Below are 18,019 nucleotides of genomic sequence, written 5' to 3'. Positions count from 1 at the left end.
AGGAGCAGCATGGGCAGTACAGAAAAGCTGAACAATTGTAAGGTTTCAGCTCACTACAGCAGGCAACTATACAAATAGCCTGTACAGTGAAAGGTAGTGCCTGCACTCCCTTGTCTAATAGAACAAGATGAATCCAAGTAAGGGACCTGCTGGCAGGAATCTCAGTGTCTCAAAAAAGCTTCACAAGGCTCTGACATACTAAGCAACAGCAGAACACAGGCTTAATGGTTGTGTGTCTTAAGTCACCATATTTGCTGTTTGAAATCTGAATTTCTTTTTATTAGTTGAATAATTGACACTATATGAAACAACATATGTTGACAAGCATATATGCTTGTGGATATTGAATGATCAAACTAAGCTACTTCCGGCTATTTCTGTAGCATCTCCTGCCTTGTACAGTGGCTGCAGTTCCTGTGTTGCATTTTTGGTGATGAACCAGACAAAAGTGTTTTAGAAGCAGGCAACTATCAAGTCACCTTTCTGAGTAGTGCTTAAGATCTTTTAAATTTTGTCTTTACACAGTAACATCATGGCGATGGGGGTGGGATGGGTGCCTAAGTGAGGAAAGTGTTAAAGTTCCACTGAAGTGGAACTGACAACTACTATTATACTCTCACACTTTAAAAAACTCCAGCTGCATATTGTTAAGCAGAATGGACAAACAATTTTATTTTCTAATTTTTCATTCATGCATATTACACAATACTGTATTTGTTGTAAGTATTTTTATTGTCTTGAAAAAAGGAAGACCTCAGTTGACAATGACAGCTGTTATTAAGTCAAAACTTGCCAAAAATAAAAGCAGATATTCTGAATTTTTTTTAGAACATCAGGTTTATCCTTCTGCTATGTGTTTTAATGACATTGGAAGAGTTTCATGAAGCATTTAATGCAAGTCCATGGTTGTTCCTTTGTTTTTAAACAGCAATCTGTTCCCTTCTAGGTTCATCTTCAAATATAGAATCCTACAAGTCTACTTGGTCACAATGCTACAATGCAAAGTATGGACAAGTTACATTAGATCTAAGCATAAAGCAATTCTAATGCATTTTATAAAACCAGGTGTTGGGTAATATTTCCTGGGACATGACAATCTTATGTAATTTGGGGGACACATTTCTTTTGTTATAAACTGTCAAGAAAGAACTCAAGAACACACCAAGAAAGAACTTTTTGTACATTACTAATCAGTTCTTAAGACACAAAATCTGTCTCGAATTAAAATAGTCATTTTTTTAAAGTTAGAATTGGACTGGCATTTTTGGTTTGCTGGGTTTGTTTGTTTGTTTGTTTGTTTGCCTGTTTTTTCTTGTTTGCTTGTTTTTTCATTGCAGGAGAACACTTAGAAATACAACACAGTTTAAGAATAAATGTTTGTCGTCATCCTTCTTTGTATCATAATTTCACTTCTGTGCTTTGACCTTTTGCCTTCTTCTATGACATATTAAATGAAGCCAACATGTAATAACTAGAATTATATATATGAATAAATAATCAGCCTACCCTTGAACACAGCTTCATTCTGAGTTTTCTTTGAATGAAGTAAGATGAGTTTAATAACATTCTGTCCTCACATATCCCAGATGTGTACAATTTTTTTCTGGAAATAATTTAATCCATAATAGTGAAATTAAAGGAATTAGGTGGATCATTTAAAGATGAGCATGTATAGAGATGCTTATTTAAACGCAGTGTGGGTTTCTGTCTGTGGTTACTATAATCTTAGTTTCTCTTTCATTTTTCTCTCTCTACACATTTCTCACTTGGAAACCAGAGCATGAAGATATTGCATCCTATACAAGCAAGAGAGTATAGGATGAATGTATATTGAAACCATTCATAATTATAAACCCAGTATTTTTCCATAACAGGTGATTTTATGAAAAATCTGCCAATACTCTTTGCAAAGTTTCATTTAGAAGCCAAAATATGCAGCTGAATTGGGATCTCCTATTCGAGTGTCTTTAATTGCATTTGCCTTCAGGCTGTGCTGGAAGCTATAACGTCTAAGGTGGACAAGTCTCAGAAGTATTATCTTCCTCACTCACTGTAGATGATAAGTGATTTTTTTAATTTAAAAAAAAGGAAATGTAAAATGATCTAAAAAAAAATTTCTTCATCAACATCCATAAGTTTTCCTGAAGAAATATGTATGCAGTATTTATGCTAATTTTTTTATATAGTTGCTTGTAAAAGATGACCCATGGTTCAAGTCACAGAAGGAAGGTTTTCAAAATTTTTGTAGTAGAAGAAAGGCAATATGATTTTGTAACAGGCAAGATCATATTAATAAAATTCCTCTCTTCTTCCCTGCTTATTTTTAAGTCCTGATTGAGCACTGCCTTAAAATAAATTCTTCAATAATTGAACAAAAGTTTGTATTATCTCTTGAATAATTCAATCAATATATTCCACTATCTACAAAATTAGTTAATCAGCAAAATATTTGTCAGTCTATTCAACCATGAAGTATTTTTATTCTAATCTTAAGTAATATGCTAGAAATTTTCTTCCATTTTGAAAGATGTTATGCAGATGAAAGGAGCCTTCGATGTAAATTTTTGAAGAAAAGAATGTATGTGCTTCACTATTGAACAGTTTCTTTTAATCTTAAAATTGCTCAGGGTACTAATACTTCTCTGTTCTAATGCAATCAATTTGAATGGAAATAATTTATTCTGTCCAAGTAGAACTCTAAGCAAAACTTGCAAACCTGCAGAAATGCATTTACTTGGCACAAACTATGCTGTAAATCTTCATCCAAATTTTTGAGCAGTAGTTCAGTTAGAGTTCATTGTAAGTTGAAAACTGTTATAAATGTGGTTTAGGATAAGGACTGAAAAATACCAGTTGTAAAATTCAGAAATTATATGATGGTTTTATAGATAAAAATAAAGATGTGATTTGGAGTTTGGTTTTTTTCCTCATGCATGGACTCAGCATGTGAGATTTTCTCTTTATAGAAGTTTGGCACAAATTTGAGAAATCTGTTAAAAGTCCTGCATATACATGGGTCATATTTCTTTTTTATATTAATAGTAATGAATATTTATGATAGCTGAATCTTCATGCCCTATATGCTTTTATTCTATTAGGTTAAAAAAAAAAAATCTTACCTTCGCTACAGTAAGACCTGAATCAAGACCGAGGTTTTCTTTAGTCAATTCCCTGCAGTTGGCACTTGATCCAGACTTAGTTAACTATGCCAGTAATAGGTTCCTGCATCTCTTAAGTTAATACATATTTTTGTGAGCCCAATGCCTGTGTCTGCACACTTATATATAAAGACAAGGGCACTTTATTTGGTCCCAACATTAAGCTTCTATTTCCTTGGGGAAGTACTGTAGACATATAGACACGTACTACTTTTCCTGAGCTCAAGAAATATCACTTGTGCACTATACAGCCTTAAAAAATGGTTTTTTTAGAGAATGCAGGATGGAAATTATTCATGTTTCTATGCATATAGATACTTCTGACTAATAAAGCAAGGAGGAACTGTGAACTGCTTCATCCTCTCTCTGCATGCTTCATTGCTTTTCTTAAAAAGTGAGAATAATGATTTTCTACCTTGCTTTTCCTAAGAGTCTCACAGAGCTGAATGCTTGTAATACTGTACTATTCCAGGCACTGTGGTGATAAGGTCCATGTACTGGACCCTTCTCTCAACTCAAGACTACCAATACCAGAATCGTAGACCTTGTTTACTTTGTTTGGAGGCTTACCTGCTGCAGTAAATCCCAGTCTGTTAACCACCCACTGGAAATATGCATGCTAATGATCCCACTCAACCTGATTTATTCTTAGTGAGACACCAAGGTGGGCAAACTGGGCTTGAGTCAGTTCACCGACCCAATTTCTGCAGACTGGGCGTAGCCAAGGAGTCCTAGAAGGAAGAAGACTAGCTTATACTCAGCCCTGCAACAGAAGCGCAGGTACAAGAAAGGCACACATATAGTTCCAGATAAATTCTAACTTATCCAGTTTAATGTTGCTGATGATGTCTTCAGCAGTTCTCTCCCCAGTTATTCTTTAGTCCGACTGAATGGGCCTGTAAACAGCAAATAACAACTCGTGAAACTGACGTGCATTTGTCTCCTAGTCACCAGCTCGCTCATGTGAGTTTCAAAAGCCTTGTCTGACCAGTCCTGACATATGGAGCTGCTCAGGGATGAATCATGAAAGAAACATATGGATTAAACATTTATGGCATTAAGATTCTTACTGAAGCAGAAGGTGGCCTGTGTAGGCCTATAGGGATGATTCACAGAGTCACCCTTACATTTTCTTGAGGGTGAGAGGAAACTTTATTCCATTTAATGTCATATTTGCAAACTCACCACTGCTTTTATATCTGTTTAAAGAGTTCACGATAAGATTGCTTGGAGAAAAACAGCAGGACTTGGTAATTAAGGTACAGGATTAGCTTGTGTAGCTGATGGCATTCCTTCGAACCACACTGATCAAACCTCATGTCTTTCCAGATGCAGGGCTACCAGAGCAATTTTATGCACAGCAAGGCTACAGATTTATGTACCTTCTCCGGGCTGTATTCTTATTACTGAAGTCATCCAGTCTCTAGCTGTTGAATTTTTTTGAAAAGCCTGCTCAATATCTGACATTTAAAAAAAGAAAAAAAATATTCAGAAAACAAGTTCGGAACTCTGCCTTCCACTAAGGATGTTGAAATCTGCCAAGTTAAACCAAAAAATTCTCATAATTAAGGCTAGTGCTTTTTTACACCATAAGCAATCTTCAAACCTCACTTGCTCCTGCTGTAATGGAAGTAGCTGAAACAAGAAAAAGGCAGAGATGAATACACTGTCTGCGCTGCTGGTCTGCCCATCTACTCCCTGCTTTCCAGCTGCTGGGGGATGAGGATGAAATGGCAGGCCCTGTGAGAGTTGTTTTCTAGTGGTCCTGATCTGGAACTTTTATTTCTGATGCAAACTAAGAAGCTTTTGACAAGGCAGCTATTGGCATCTGGCATTTTTGTAGCAAGAATGCATGAATTTGAAAGCCATTTCCTTTCACGTTTGAGGAAAATCACAAAAGGCAAACTGATATAACAGACATATTATAAATAGGAATAAAACACACATGGCTAATTCTTAGCTAGAAATTTCATGAAGTTTCTTTGATGTTGTATACACACGTGTGTATATAAGTTATATATAGTTCATTCTGTATCTGAATATGTGCATCTAATTCATATGCACTACTCATAATTCAGTCACATAATGCAATGCACATTCACTATGCTGTGATAAATATATATATAGCATACCTCTGTGGTAATCACAATCATTTTAATTTAGCTTCCAATTTTCTTTCAGACTCTTTCTTGTTGATTTCAGTTGCAGTCATAATATTTCTTCTAACAAAAAAAATTCTCTGAAAATTTTAGGGATCATAAAGTAAGTAAAAATTCAGAACAATTTTTAGTTAATTTATTTTTCTGAAAAAAAGGAATTTTTTCATAATTTATTGACTTTAAAATGGTTTTGGTAAGATTTGGTTTTAATATTATAAGTTTGGGAGTTTTGGGTTTTTCTGGGTGTTGTGGGGATTTTTGTTTTTGTTTTTTGTTTATTTGGTTTGGTTTGGTTTTTGTGAGGTTTGTTTCTTTGTTTGTTTTGGGATTTGGAAGTTTAGTTTATTTACTTGTTTGTTTTGGGGGGTTTTATAGGCAAGTTAAAGCTTCCCACCATATTATTTTGGCTTGTATGCAATAAATTGTTTATCTCAGTTTTTACAATTTCTCAAAAATCCATTTTTTCAAGCACAGTTTCCAAAGCATTAGTCTCAACCTTGAAGTGAGATACATATATGTAGGGGAACTGTTAAATTCCCTCCAGAGATCTTTCAATCTTAGCCTTTGTGTTAAGCAGCAAACACTTAGAGCACATAGACATGGATTAGTATAAATTGTGAACACATAATTTAATTATTTTGGAGGTGTGATTGTAGAACTGGCAAATTATTTTTTATTAATTTGTTCATGTCTCTATCTCCTGTCCATGGATAGATGAAAGAGATTTCTTTCTTACATAGATGAGAAAATCCATTTGATTTAAAACCAGCTGAACTTCATTTACCTAGATGAATTAGTACCTTCCCTTCTAGGAAGACTAAAGCAGTGAATTATACCTAATCTTGGGCTGAGGATGGTCATCTAGGAAAGGGAGCTATCTCTAAGGAGAGGGAACAAGAAAAGAGTGAAGGGGACAGAAATCTTTCTAACTATAGTCCTCCAAACAAACTCTCAGCAGTTTTTTTCTGACACAACTTCTTAGTCTCTTCAAACTCTCCAAGCAGAGCCCACCAGAAAGTTGCTATAATAGTTCATGGTCAAAGAGATGGTGGATACACCCATCAAAGAGAAGCAGCCCAGGATGCAATTTATATATGTTTGCCTTCAGCCCAGACCTATGCATATTAAATAGCCTAAACAAGGTAGGTGTGTAAACATTTTGTAACTTCATAACACTATTAGTAGCATTTTGTAACTGTTAAGCACTAACCCATAGATAATAGTCATAACTGCAGAGAGGCAAATTGAGATTTGTAGCAAAATTGCACAGATAAGGTGCTGGAACACCTATGCAAGTAGTAAGCTAATGATGTAGATCAGACATGAAAGAAACAAAAAAATCTTGCAGAGCTTGGTGGAATCAAAATAATCCTGAAGAATAAGTGAGATGAAGCCAAAAAAAATGAAAAAGGTTTAGTTCTATCAATGGTATTTGAATTTCCCTTTTTCTTTTGAACAGAGAACATAAAATAGCAATCATAAGCAAGGAAAAGATGGAAAAAAAAAGAAATTGCCTGCCTTCGTTCAGTCATCCCTTTTCACGGGCCTCTAAGCATTGACCACCTTGAACTTGGTCACTGAAACCATCAAGGGACCATGGCTATGAAGAACATCAACTCCATCATATTGTATACTCACAGCTAATTTAGGATAAGCTTGTTTAAACCTATTTGTTTGAAAATACAGAGAGATAATTATTAGTGAATAAGAACTAATTTTTAGCAATGTGGATTGCTGATGAATGTCAATCTAGTAAACTATTGTTTCCAAATTTGAAACAGGCCAAAGTTTTCAGTCTTTTAAACATTGCTATCACAGTGATCTCTAATTCTCTTAAAAGACATGTATACATTTCCATATATATACATATATATGTATAATCAGTTGCAATAAGTTGAAGACAACTGTGATTATGAATCATGTTAGTAAACATTGCTAAGAAACAGGATATCTTAGCTTAAAATTCTGCTAATGATGTAGCTTCTGGTTAACTGGTAATGCATACAAAGTGTGTATAGGTCTGCTTGTGTAAAACTGCAAAGATACGCTGTGGGAATGGTGCATTTTCCAAGGCAGTATGCCTCCAATCTCTAATAGATCAAAAGAATACTGATGTGATACAAACCTTTGTACATCAACAAAAATGTTATAAATAAACATGATTAAAATATAACTTGTGGATTCACTTTGTCTGAATAAGATGTTGGATTGGAAAATCTCGAAGCAAAACCAAAAGAACTCTACCAAAAAACAATTTTTTAACATGGCTTGCTTTGATAAAAAAGGTTATTTTCTTTAGTTTGATTTGTTCCTTGGTTAGGCTCATCCTTCCAAACAGACAAAAAGTAAATATTTATTAAATATAGAAAATAATATTATTGTGGAGTCAAAGTAACCATGTACAACTTAAATAAGCTTTTTGGCACACACATAACTTTCTAATGGCTATATTTCTTTTGGGTTTGTACCTTTTGTTTTAAAAACAAGAAAAACATGAGTTATTAGAGGTCTTCTTGGGAAACAGCTTCTTCTATCATTCTTATATGTTGTCTAATTTACAGAAATACTTTAACTATATCACTACTGGTCATATAATGTTCTCTGTAGTGTAAAATATTTTTTTCTAACAGTTATTGTAATGGCAGGCCATTTTATAATGTTACTGAGTCCTCAAATCTGTAGTAAATAAAAAAAATTAACTCTTCAAGTCTCTAGGAAAATGCAGCTTAGATTCAATGGTCTGTAGTTTTCTCTGTAAATAGGCAAGCAGCAATCTCTTAATGATCGCAGTTAACAAAGTGTTTTTGGAACAAAATATAAAAGAGATAGGAATGAAAAATTTTAAACAATAAATTTATTAATGTAGTCAACAAATCTTTTATGCAAAATTTTAGTTAAGTATAGTTTGGAAGAAGATTCTGGTGTTGATTGAAAACAGACAGTTCAAAGCTCTTAATGCACAATTAACCAATTAAGTCTGATTTACATGGAAAATGGTCTCCTATAAAATCAATGTGACTGCGCTCACACAACCATGGTATTCCTTCTGAGATTTCAGTAACTGACCAGTTATCAGATATTTAAAATTAAATCATTGAGCTGTACATGTTGGCACAAACAATGTAAGTTTTTACTGCACACATACTATATAAACCTTTTAGTTATACAGGTTTATAAACCTCATTACTTTATAAAAGAATCTTATATGTCGTTTATTTTTCTTTCATCTATTTTTCTCTCTAAATTAAGAGAGAAAATTGCTTTAACTCCAGAAATAATGGATCAAAAAGGTATCTGTAATAGGGTTTAAAAGTCTCTGAGTTGTGAAGTTGTTCTTTTGCTTTTCCCTATGTATCCACCCCTGAACAATGCTGCACACAGGACACGGGGACAGGTGAGTCTTTGTTGTGACTCCTTGTCTACTGCTCTTTGACCGCTAGTAATCTCCTGACTTGCATATAACCAGTCTCATGTTCTGTGTTTTTCAGTACATTTACTACTTTTTTTTAATAGAGGTTATTTTATGACTGGCAAGGTACTCACTTTGGAAATGTGATCATATTGATATGAATAGGCTTCCTCTGAGTCTGTTATGCTTTTCCACAAATATGAACAGTCCTGTCAGAACATAAAGCATTTACAGCATTGTCAAAATGTTAAAGGCTAGCCACATAAGCTGTGGTGGGGGAAAAAATTTTCCCCCTGAAGTTATAAAATGGTAACCCCCCAGGGGGTGGTGACCTTTGGGGTTGAACCAACCAGCGCTCCTGCAAAATACAAACATATCACCCAGACCAGAAAAGAAGGGTAGTTGTTGTAGTTGTTGTTGGAGAAAAGGTGGCCATGTTGTAAGCCCCGAGGAAGGGGCCTGGAGCCCCACTGGGGGCTGGGGGGCTACAGGGACTTAGAATGGTGTTAGACTGGGCTAAGTATCTGTAGCTGAGAAGCTGGGAGTTTTTTTCTCCACCATGAGCAGCAGACGGAGCAGTGGCAGAAACAGCACTGATCGAGACAGTGAGCCAGAAGAGATAAGACTGAAGAAGCAGCAAAGCCGGCATGCAGCCAAGGAGGAGAGACACAGAGTTGTCTGAAGAGAAAGAAAGTCAGCACAGAGCAGGACTAATCTCTATGGACAGAGGTTGGGGTAAGAACTGAAAACCAAAACTCCCAAACTCCTTTTGAGATCTCTCCTAAGTGGAGGAGATGGATTCCTACTGGATGGAAGTCCTAAAATGCAGCATGAACTGCAGAGAGAGAGTTGAGGAGCTCAGGCATCCCAGAGCTGGACGGGGATGGCCAGAATGGAATGCGGAGGAGAGCTTCACCCCCCGTTGCTGCTGCTAAGCTAGCAGAGCTGAGACAGAGCACAGAAGCTCTGTAAGGGAGCTTGAATCTCCTGAAGATAGGGACCGTAGCAAAGACTTCTGCACTTTGTGATATGATGTGGTGAAGTGACCTTTGTCCCGGTGAACACAGCCCACGGAAGAGAAAGACCCTCACCTGGAGTCGAAGGGCCGAGAGGGGCTTGGAGACCCCCTCGTGTGTACTGGCAGAGAATCAGCTACAGCAGCTGCGTGGAAGGAGAGAGACTGCTGCTCTGAGAGTGGAAAGGATCTCTTCTTTCTTCCCTCCTGGACTTTTATTTGGAGGGAGAAGAGATTTGATCCATTGTGAATACTGCTTTATCATAGAAAAGATAGTTATGATTGTGTATGATGTATTGTAATATTTATTTGTAAAGTCATTGTAATATAATCCCTTCCCCCCATTTTGAGTCTCGTGTTTTTGTCTGGAAAACCCATCTTATGCTGAGTTGAGATGTGGGAGGGGGGTTTGGACTCAGGGATTGGATTTTGGGGCTCTCAAACCATTACATAAGCTCAACTTGTTTGTGAAATCCAGGTTTTAATTTACTTCTCCATAGATAAAAAGAATAAAAACTGTCAAGCATATGTTTATCCTGGTGTATTATCACTCTTGTTGAACAAAATACAGTAATTTGGTTCTCCTTCCCGAAGGTCAACAATAATTGCAATTCTACACCATGCTGTTCTGATGCTCTTCTGCAATTATAAATGAAAATTTATGTTCTCAAAGTGGTATAATCATAAAAAGTCACTATCTAGCATAACAATAATAAAATAATGGATGAGGTTATAAAACTAGGAGTGTGCTAAACATTGTGAATTAATTTTTGGTTTGTTGGCTGTAAAAAAGTCTCTGTGAATCTTTCAATATTACATCTATTTATAAAATAATTCTAAAGAACTAGTATAAATGGCATTTTTTTAGAAATATTTTCATGTGGCAGTCTATTTGGTTGAATGTTACATTGATTTTCATGTCTAAGATGGAAAGAAAAATATAACCATAAGGAGAACTAAACTATTAGAGCTAAGTAATCTAAGGTAACATAGCCAGACATCAAGAACTGTATATACATAATGCTGATTGTATGAATCCCTGAACACATTTTTCGTCATTAAATGAGGACTTTTATATGAAAAAATGTACACAAACTACCTGATGTTACTTCAAATCTCTCTCCAGCTACTTGTAATATTGAGCAATGGGGGTGACAGAGACATGCATTGAACAATACCCTTAGTCTCATGTTTAAAGTAGTCTTGCATTCTTTTTCAAACTGTTACAATTGAACTGAAAAATAATCTAAGTGATTAATCTCAGACTATGTGAAATTGTGTGTTTTCTGAATTTAGTGTTTTCTGAAATTTTGGTACTGAAGTTAACCAGTCTATTTTACAAAAAAATGCAGCAGTTAAACAGAAGGCTCCTTGTTAGCATTTTGCAATATTGCTTTACAGTTAGTGGGGGTACGTGACAACATTCAGCTCACTCCAGAATACACTTGTCAATTCACAGCACTTGGTGTTATAATGAACTGCTGTTTTGATTGTGCATATTTCTCACTCAGTAGTAGTAATAGTGAAATTTGGGTTTTTTTAATATGGTTGACTAATTTTTGGCAATGGAATTGAGCAAAATAGGTTGCATAAATTTGGCTAGGGTGGCCTTGAAAAGAAGCTGACTGCTGATCTGCTTTGTATATTTCCTCCTGTTTTCAGGGTTCAGATTATTATTTTTTTCCTGTGCATATCAAGGAAAATCCATTCATATCGTGAAACACTCTGATTCTATTGTGATGAAAAGCAAGCTTTAAATATTTTTGCCTTGTACAGGAAAAAGATGAATGAAAAGTGAGATATTATCAACTGTTTATATCCTGGTTTTAATTTATTAGCTCAGAGTACATATAGTAAAATCCTCTGGAATTAAAAGCGTAATATTTCACTGCTACTTATTGTAACAAATAAGCTGTTATTTTATAAAGGTGATGGTACACTCCAAGGCCATAACTGAAGATCATTAGTAAAGACCTAATCTCTTTTTCGAAAACTTTAGCATCTAAATACAAATTTTAGAGAGGCAGAATTCTGACCGATATAGATGTGCCTTCTCCCAGTATCCTGGCTGCCCCAGAAAAGCATAACTCAACTAGGACCCTGAAACAAACTTACTCCCACATAAATTCTTCCTTTCTGTTCTTTGGACCATCCAGTCCTAGTTTACCAGAGATGAGGTATGATTTGCAACAAGAGGGACAGAAAGATAGAATGAGTCTGCAGGCCTGGGAGAGTGACTGAGCTCTGGGGCTCTTATTATTGAGATCCTAAGAAGGAGAATATCTGTATGTTGGGAGAAAAGTAAAAACTTGGAGTTAGTGCTCTCTCTTGATGCAGACACATACATTGTCAAGTGTCTCGGAAAAGAAATATGGTTTTTCTTTTCTTACTTTAAAAAACATGGTCCTGAAACCCTAAAATAGCTGTCAGAGGTAAAATTAGAGGCAAAACCTAAGCCTCCCTTATAATACTCAAAAGTTCATAGCCTTGGGCTGCTCAGCAGATAATCCACTGCTGTTAGGACAGATTTACTTCTTACCAGGAAGGGAATAAATAGGAGTCCTGAAGGCTCAGCCCTTCCTGAAGAACTTCTCTCCAGCTCCGCAAAACCGCAGAGAATGGCTGCCCTCCGCTTTGGCACACTGTCCGAGGGAAAGCTGTTGGTCCATGCCACGGCTTGCTCTGAAGGCAGACAGCAGGGAGTCCCCAAAGCATGGATACAGAGCAGGCCTGGCTCACCATGGCACGACAGTGTGCATAGAGTGGCACACTGTTGTGACAGTCACCTAATGTGTGACTTTATCTTCAAAAACTTCTGAACAGCTTAAATCAACCCTACACATATTACAAAAAAAGTCAAGACTGCAGTCAAACAACATTCAATCAGCCCTTTTACTGCCACAGGGGAGGCTGGGTTCTTCTCTTTCTTTCTGGTGCTGCTCCTTGATGCAGTTAGGGCAGGATCTGTTTTTGGAGCCATTCTACTTTACACTCAGAGATTACTTTTTCATGACTTTTAAAGTTTAGTGAGGTCACTAACCAGGTTCTCTCTGCTATTGTATTCTCTAGAAAAGCACATTTCTCAGTGGTTCCTTCTGTCAGGAGCCTGATGGCACTAATTATTTTGCCCCCACGGGCCTGGTTGCTTTCAATGAAAGCCAGCTCCAAGGTGATTCAGCCACAGGGTCTGGGATTGTGTGAGAGGGAGCAGGGAGCAGTCTGGTGGGACATCCCTACTTCTGTCATGAGCTGCATTCATGCCTAGTCCTGGACCTCCTGATGACTGTCTCTAGATCTGTTTGGCTCTTGTTTGGGCACTGTAGGACTGCACCCATATCAGTGAGGACACTGTCACCCTTGGCTTTAACACCCTTCCCCTGCAGTGCCACTTGGGCCTCTGCTGCCTGAAAGCTCCTTGGAGTTTGTTGGAGTCTTCAGACTGTTTCAGTGTGTATTTTATTACGATTGAGCTGTGTTAAATGCAACTAATTGGTTTTTATTAGAAAGATAAGGTCTTCCTTCTTTGCATTTCCTGGAAACTTCCAATCTGGCTTGTTTTGGGACCTGCAGTACTGGCTGAATAGCAATGCCTTCCATTGATCCTGTGAAATGTGCTGCAGCTTGCAGTGTGCTGCAAACGGCTTTGGAGAATATTTATCCATCTTATCAGAAGCAGTTCCCAGCTCCTGAAATTCTGGACTTTTACATGTCATGCCATTATTGGAGCTATCTCTGAAGATGATCTGAGGATGTTCATGGAAGACATTACCTCAGAAATACACCCCATGCTATATCTAATAAGCAATCACTTTAGTCGGTCTCCCACACAAACTAGAAACACAAGGGGTGCAGCTTCCAGACGTTACTAAAGGCCTCTCAAGACCTAATCATTCGTTGGAGTCATTCATCTGTCATACCCAGGCAAACAAGGTGCAGACAGAAGACCGTAGAGGATAACATGGTAGTCTGCAAGCAGAGAGGGTGAGAATTAGAGAAGTATTAGGACAGAGAATTGATGGGGATGGTTTAGGAACAGGAAGGTTTTGGTTTCCTTCTCTGACACTGCCAGCCAAGTGTTGAGATCAGAACCATCCACGAAGCCAAATCTGTCAAAGAGCCAGAGACAGAACTAGGGCATTCCTCAGAAATCTTCCAGCACTGAAAGGTGCTGCATGCTGTGAGAGACCTGCAGATTTCTCACCTGGTTTTCCAGCTAGGCACCCGTCACACAGCTAGGCTTGAACAAGCTGCAACCAACTTCATACATATAGGCAGACCTTGCATAAAATACTAATACTTTGCTACATATGGAAAACAAAATATCACAAAGTTACTAATGTACTGTTCTACAAGTGTATGTGAAATTTTGTATCTGGAGATTTAATTTTTCATTTTCTTCTTGGAGTAAGAGTGACTGTTCAGTTGGTTAAATTGTATCGTGTTTTGTTTTACAATTTCAGTTGAAAATGACAAGTCTCTTTTTTTTCCCACATAGGCTGTATGATAGTAGTAGGGAGGGGAATAAATTACTTTCTTGTAGTAAGATTCATGTGATTGAGTGGGGAAAAGCAGACCACTACAATTGCTGTTCTTTACTGGCTGTAGCATTAAACAGCAGCAAGTGCTTTCCTTTCTTTTTACTTTATTGAGTAGATGAGATTCATTGATCTGCTTTCACTCTTGATTTACCATTTGCTCATATGAAACTCCTTTCCTTTCTATTAGCTTTCTTTGTGAAGAGTTCAATGCTACTTTATACTCAGAGATTACTTTTTCATGACTTTTAAAGTTTAGTGAGGTTACTAGTCAGGTTCTGTCTGCTATTTTATTCCCTAGAAGAGCGTATTTCTCAGTTTTCTCTTTGTATTTACTGTCAGGTTGTATGCTGTATCAAGAATGGCTTGTATTTATTTCAAACGTGTCTGGTGATAGGGAAAGTTTTCACGGGTTTACAGGTAAAAATGGCCTTGTACTTGGACCACTGTTGTCTTGTACAATGTGGCAGTGCAGTGCCCAAACAAAGCAAACCCAAATATTGTCAAAAAGAAAGTAATTTTGAAAAGAGGAGTATTCTGAATGAAACACAGCTGTTTACTAAACCTAGAGACAAGTCTGGAGAAAACAAGTTAGGGGGTTAGAAAATATGTATTTCTGCTGTGAAAAAAATGATCTCAAGTAGAAAATGTCTCAAAAATGGGCTGCTACTAATGGACCTGTGGCTACAAATAAAGGAACTGTAGGCTTCAGAGGTTTGGGAAATAATGTATGTGGGATTACCACTGAGAAATTCAAACAGTCTTTTCTGTTTAAGTGCCCACGCTTCGATTCATATTTTCTGATACTCTGCATGGTGCCTGCTGTGAAACGTAACATGCATGTATTAAAAGGTATCATTCTCTATGTAGTCTTAGTGCTTTTCAAGTGAATAACACCTCAAGGTGGAATTCTTGAGCAGTTCATAATGAAGCTACAGAGTTGGAGTTATGCTCCATGACTTCTGGAGTGGAGGCAGTGTATATGAAAAGAAGAAATATAAAATAAGTGGTTAGTGATAGTGGCCATACTATACCTTCTAAAAGTTCATATTTTATGTTAAACATATTCTTTGGTTCTTCCATGTTCTTGCATAATCTTTATAATTTACCTTTAAAGTGTTTAAAACCAATCAATACTTCTGATGGAAACTGAGAAGTAAGGCAGTAGGTGTGAGAGAGGAGAAAGGCCATAGCAAGTGATAGATATAAAGCTTAAGCTGAGTTTTGAAGATTTTTTTCCTTCAAACAATGTTCCTTCTGCTGTTTGGAGGAAAAATAGGTGACTGTGTAAACAGAGAAAATATATTTTCATATTTTTTTGTTAGTTGACATTGCACACCTCAGCAAGTAGTAAGTTTTCTTGCTGTACAAGTTTCATTTCATGTGTGGGAACAGCAGAATTGCTCCTAGGTACCACATTTGATTTTACTTGTTTTCAATGTAGAAGTAATATTATCAAAAGTTATTTAATATCTTACTACACTGGTTGAGTTACAATACAAATCATATTTATGATGGGTGGTGAGATACTGGAGCAGGTTACCTGGAGAGGTTGTGGATTTCCCATTCATGGAAGTGTTCAAGATCAGGCTGGATGGGGCTTTGAGCAGCCTGGTCTGGTGAAAGGTATCCCTTCACATGGCACAGGGATTGGAAGTAGTTGGTCTTTAAGGTCCCTTCCAACCCAGGCCAGTATAGGATTCTGTGTTGAGCTGTAGAACTATATTGGTTAGGTACAGTGATCTCCTTGTTTCTCAGGATGGACCTTTTTCCTTGCTGATACTAAAAGCATAAATTCCAAGTCCTTATATCATTATACTAGTTTTGGTTTTTTAGATATGGAAATGCACAGTCAGATAAACTCCTTTTCTCACATGACCCTCAGGAGGAACATACAGGTTGTCCTCCCTCCACAGATACCTGCCTGTTCTGCTCATTCAGCATAATGGTTTTTTTCTCTGGTCTTCCACATCTCATACCAAACCTCATTCTTTTACCAGTCTCTCAGCTACCTCTATTATATTTAGCTACTGACTTCTGAGCCACTTAATATCACATGCCCTCAAGTATGTGAAAGATTGCTCATGGGATGCAGGAAGGAAAATTCACCAGGGTGAATACAAATTTTTTTCTTCACATAACCTTTATTATTACATATAATAAAAAGGTAAAAATGTTTTTTGATCTCTGGATCAGGCAGGTGTTGATTGGTTTGGCTGAAACTGATATCTTTTTAGCTACAGAAAACGTTTATGTTTCCTCTTTTGTTGTTCATGTTCGTTTATCTGTGAATAGAAGATAACAGGCAAATAGAACTGAGAAAAGGAAGACAATTATAGGTTCTGACCTGCAGAATAGCCACGAAACTCAGCAAAGTTTTCTTAATGTTATTTAAAATGCTCTAGCAAAGTGATTGCTTTTTGAAATCAATTTCAAAGGCAACTATTTCACCCCATTTACTTCCAATTTTTCAATCGACAAGAAAACCAATTATTTGCCTGGATAGCAGCTTGTGAACATGTCTTTCACATGACAGCACACAACTATTTACAGTAAAAGTTTAATTATCAGACATCTGGTTTCCATAGCAACAAAAGGCCATTTACTACAATACAAAAATAACTTGTACATTGTTTCAAGGCTAAAGCATATCTAATTAAGACGCAAGCTCCCAAAACTTGGACTAAACCAGATCAAAGTTGTAGTGATGAAGTACTATCTTTGCATATAATGTCACCCCAAAACCATCTAAAAAGTGGTGTCATTTTGATACTTGTTTTTAGTAAGGACTTTCCTGTATTTAAATCAAAAGACAGTATAAATAAATATGCAACTAGAGAAAATGTCAGAAACTTTTCTTTTGGTTTGCTGATGGACAATTCCCTATGCATGACAATTTGTGAGTTGTTTTCTAATTATTGGTCCTCTGTGGGGGACAAAAACTAGGTAAAAACCTTCACTGAAAGTCACACTGTAGCTTTCACACTGTAACTTTAGGCAATCATTATCCAAGCAAAATTATTATTAAAGTATTTTTATTCAGGGTTATTTTGGAGATTCAGTGGCTGAATTGCTACTTTGCAGTGGCTTTGCATTAGTGATTGCTGTAGGGTGTATAGCCACAGAATACATTAAATGCAAATTCAACAATTCTAAATTCAGCAATTCTAAGCTTAGAAAAAGAAAAACACAAATTTGAGCTGCTCAGGCATTGATGCTTATTTTATAATATTAAATGATTGAAAATGAATAATATAGACCAAATAAACAGATTTCTCTGGTTTATACCATGTAGGAGGTCATATTAAATAACCAGAATTGTCAGATCTGATCTTAAAATTCAGTTAAGATATATATTATGCTTCTATAACACAAACAAAAATTTGCCTTTGTCAGAATAATATCAGTTAGTTGTAACAACTGTATTTAGGATTTCAGCACTTGGACTTATATTATGTTTGTATCTAACAAATTTCTCTTCCTTTTTGAGTAGTACAAGTTGGTTTTGGTGGTGCTACTGTAGCAAAAATTTAACTCCACTCCCTGATCCACTTTTTCACATTACCCTTATCTCAGCCTAGTAAATCGTCAGGTTTTGAATTGTGCTCTCGTGTTCAACACATCCACACTGTAATAATCAGAGTAGAAAAATTAATTGTAGACTGCCTTCCTTTCATGGAGAAAACTTAGTACATGGTGTGTGTCAGCAGGGAGGGCAGGGATGTGAAATGAAATATCTTTGC

The 18,019-nt window shown here is 36.6% G+C and overlaps 1 long non-coding RNA gene across 1 annotated transcript; it reads left to right on the top strand.

The window, feature by feature from the left end:
• The first annotated feature begins 4,030 nt into the window (after positions 1–4,030).
• Positions 4,031–6,453, top strand: LOC113975796. Its single transcript, XR_003536973.1, has 3 exons — positions 4,031–4,121; positions 5,340–5,420; positions 6,300–6,453. It is a non-coding gene; the product is annotated as an uncharacterized LOC113975796 (long non-coding RNA).
• Positions 6,454–18,019: the final 11,566 nt, after the last annotated feature.

Source organism: Neopelma chrysocephalum, unplaced genomic scaffold (assembly GCF_003984885.1).
Source record: "Neopelma chrysocephalum unplaced genomic scaffold, ASM398488v2 Primary Assembly neopelma1_22, whole genome shotgun sequence".
Taxonomy (NCBI): Eukaryota; Metazoa; Chordata; class Aves; order Passeriformes; family Pipridae; genus Neopelma; species Neopelma chrysocephalum.
This window is presented reverse-complemented; position numbering and strand designations above follow the sequence as displayed.